Source organism: Columba livia, chromosome 27 (genome assembly GCF_036013475.1).
Source record: "Columba livia isolate bColLiv1 breed racing homer chromosome 27, bColLiv1.pat.W.v2, whole genome shotgun sequence".
Taxonomy (NCBI): domain Eukaryota; kingdom Metazoa; phylum Chordata; class Aves; order Columbiformes; family Columbidae; genus Columba; species Columba livia.
Window position 1 is genome coordinate 3,005,602 of NC_088628.1, and position 3,345 is coordinate 3,008,946.

Consider the following 3,345-nt stretch of genomic DNA (forward strand, 5'->3'; position numbering starts at 1 on the left):
ACAAACTGGGTCACACAGCAAAACTCCAGCAGCGCGAGAACCGCCCGTGCCCGTGCGCAGCGGCTTTAGCGAGAAGCATCAAAGTTAAGGGATGCGTACAAAACTAGATCTAATTCGGGCTTTAATCCTTTAAAACAAAGCGGTCCAAAGTCGTCTTTCTGCAACACATCTAGCTCCTACACACCTCCATACGACATCTTCACCAATGTGGATCGGAGCCAGTGTCAAAGCAAAGCCAAGTCCCACCTCTGATGGTTTCCTAAATAGCTTCCCCTTCCACCGCACATGACATCCCGAAAGAACCTCGTACATCTCCTATTTATTTCTTTTTAAAAAGGGGCAAACTGAGCAGCTGAAACCCAGGGCAAGTCACCAAAGTGTGACCGGACAAACAATTCCTGCGTTTGGCAGTTCGGGAGCCGGTCACCTCGCCTTTCCACCCTGCACCGTGTGTGCCCAAGGGGCGGGAGGAGGGAGCTGTGTGCGCAGCCAGGGCTGCCCCTGTCCGACTCTGGCTTGTTACAACAATAAAAAAGCTTCCATGGGGCCTTAAGACTTTGACAGTTTCCGGAAGGGTAAAAAAAAATTTAAAAAGGTGGGGGAAAGGCCAGTGTCATGTTGTCGGTGCCGGGTTTCCTCACACCGGGCCCGCTGCTCATCGCCGGGAGATGAACAGCCCCGCAGACCCCGGAGCCCCCTCACCCCGCGGAAACCCCGCTGGAAACCGCCGGTTTGTCACCCATCGTAGCCAGAAATCGGCTGTGGCGGGGAACAACCACCGAGACGGCGCCCGCTGCCGGTACCCCCGGTGGTGCGGGACCAGCCGGGGCCTCCCCCTCACACAGCACAACGCTGCGCTGGAACGCCGAGCTCCCGGGGTGACCGGGCCCGGGTGAGTGGGGGGGGACACGGTACGGGGGGGCTCTCGACACAAAGCGGGCGGCGGGACCGGGAGGAGCGGCCGCAACGGGCCCGGCCGGTGTCCCGGCCGCACAGGCCGGTGTCTCCGGGGCCCGGCCGAGGGCTGGGCCGGCCGGCGGAGGGAGGCGCGGCGGCCGCCGTCCGGAAACGAGAGGCAAAGCCGGGGCCCGTCGCTGAGGAGAGGCGGTGGGGAAGGGACTCGGCCCGGGGAGGGGAGGAGGAAAGCCGGCGGGCAGCGCCGAGCCGCGGGGGGCTCCAGCGCCGCGGTCCCGGGGGTGGAGCCGCAGGCGGCGGCAGGCCCCCCGCGGGGAAGGAGAGAGGACGGCGGGCAGCCCCGTACCTGAGCCCGCCGGCGGTCCCCCTCGGCGGCGGCGGCGGCCCCGAGCTGCCCGTGAGCTGAGCGCCGAGCGGCCCGGCGCGGGGGGCAGAGCGGAAGGGAGGCGCTGAGGAGAGCGCAGCACCCCGCGGCCAGCACCTGCCGCCCGCCTCCTCGCCTCGCTCGTTGGCTGTGGACGGCGCCACCTTCGCAGGGATTGGGCCGGTGGCCACTGAGCGGCGGCGTTTTCTACCCATGGCGGAGCCTGTCACTGAACAACAAGAACAGTGAGTCCGTTGATTGGCCGGTTGCTCTGGGTAACGGCCCACCCACCAACAGGCGGTGCAGGCGGTCGCCCGCACGTCGCTCAGGCGCTCTCTGCCAATAGAACGCGGTCGTTTGGAGAGGGCGGCTCGCCCTCAGCTGCTATTGAACGAGAGAGGGGTAAGGCGGGCTCCGATAGGCGGCGCGGGGTGCCTGTCAGCGCTCTGCGCTCCGGCAGGGGCGCGGGGCGGTGAGTACGTGAGGAGCCGCACAGCAGCGCGGGGGGGGGCGCTGCGGCCGCCCTGCGCCAATGGGAGCACCCGCGCGCCCCCCGGCTGAGGAGACTCATGGCGGCCGGGCCGGGGGAGACACCGTGAACCCGCCCTGCTCCCGGGGCTGGGGCATCGCACCCTGAGGGGTTTGACCCTGAGGTAGCGCTGAGAGCACAGAATCACAGAATGTGAGGGGTTGAAGGGCCCTGGAAAGCTCACCCAGTGCAATCCCCCCATGGAGCAGGAACACCCAGATGAGGTTACACAGGAAGGTGTCCAGGCGGGTTGGAATGTCTGCACAGAAGGAGACTCCACAACCCCCTGGGCAGCCTGGGCCAGGCTCTGCCACCCTCACCCCAACAAGTTTCTTCTCAAATTTAAGTGGAACCTCCTGTGTTCCAGTTTGCACCCATTGCCCCTTGTCCTGTCCCTGGTTGTCACCAGAAGAGCCTGGCTCCATCCTCCTGACACTCCCCCTTTCCATATTGATCCCCAGGAATGAGTCCCCCCTCAGTCTCCTCTTGTCCAGCTCCAGAGCCCCAGCTCCCTCAGCCTTTCCTCACACGGGAGATGCTCCACTCCCTTCAGCATCTTGGTGGCTGCGCTGGACTCTCTGCAGCAGTTCCCTGTCCTGCTGGAACTGAGGGGCCACAACTGGACACCATATTCCAGGTGTGGTCTCCCCAGGGCAGAGCAGAGGGGCAGGAGAACCTCTCTGACCTACTGACCACCCCCTTCTAACCCACCCCAGGTACCATTGGCTTCCTGGCCACAAGGGCCCAGTGCTGGCTCATGGTCATCCTGCTGTCCCCAGGACCCCCAGGTCCCTTTCCCCTGCGCTGCTCTCTAATAGGTCATTCCCCAACTTACACTGGAACCTGGGGTTGTTCTGCCCAGATTCAAGACTCTACACTTGCCCTTGCTCTATTTCATTCCATTTTTCCCTGCCCAGCTCTCCAGCCTGTCCAGGTCTCTGATGGCAGCACAGTGTCACCACTCCTCCCAGCTCGGTGTCACCAGCAAACTTGTGACAGTCACTCTATTCCCTGGTCCAAATCGTTGATGAATATATTGAATAGTACTGGTCCCAGCACTGCCCCTGAGGCTCTGCACTGGATCCAGGCCTCAACTGGACTGTGCCCCATTGACCACGACTCTCTGGCTTCTTCCCTTCAGCCAGTTCGCAGTCACCTCACTCCCTGCTCATCCAGACCGCACTCCCTCAGTTCAGCTGTGAGGATGCTGTGGAGACTGTGTCAATGTCTCACTCAAGGGAGATCACGTCCACCGCTCTGCCATCATCCATCCATCAGGCTAAACACCACTGCTCAGAACTGCACACTGAAACCTGTGCAGGAAGACAAAGCTTGTTTTCCAAATTCCACTTAATAACAACATCTTGAGGAATATCAAATTAAGTGTTTTCCCAACTACTTCATAGTGAAAAATCATAATGGAAATATTAGGTCTTAACAAAGGTTTAGTATAATGGAACAGAAACACAAATTCCTGCACAAGCAATTAGGACTGGTAAGCTGCTTCAAATAAGAGTTAAAGGAAAACAGGAACTAC

At 61.1% G+C, this 3,345-nt stretch overlaps 1 protein-coding gene across 10 annotated transcripts in view; it reads right to left on the reverse strand.

Annotated features, from left to right (window-relative positions):
• Window positions 1-1,455, reverse strand: part of KDM4B (lysine demethylase 4B) — an 81,980-nt gene extending 80,525 nt beyond the window's left edge. For 3 of the 10 annotated variants that reach the window (XM_065042612.1, XM_065042610.1, XM_065042609.1), the window contains exon 1: window positions 1,262-1,436. The gene's annotated coding sequence lies outside the window, so the exon portion shown is untranslated. Of the gene's footprint in view, window positions 1-1,261 lie in introns of all 10 variants that reach the window. The other 7 variants (XM_065042606.1, XM_065042604.1, XM_065042607.1 and 4 more) reach the window with 6 other exon arrangements.
• Between the last annotated feature and the right edge of the window lie 1,890 nt (window positions 1,456-3,345).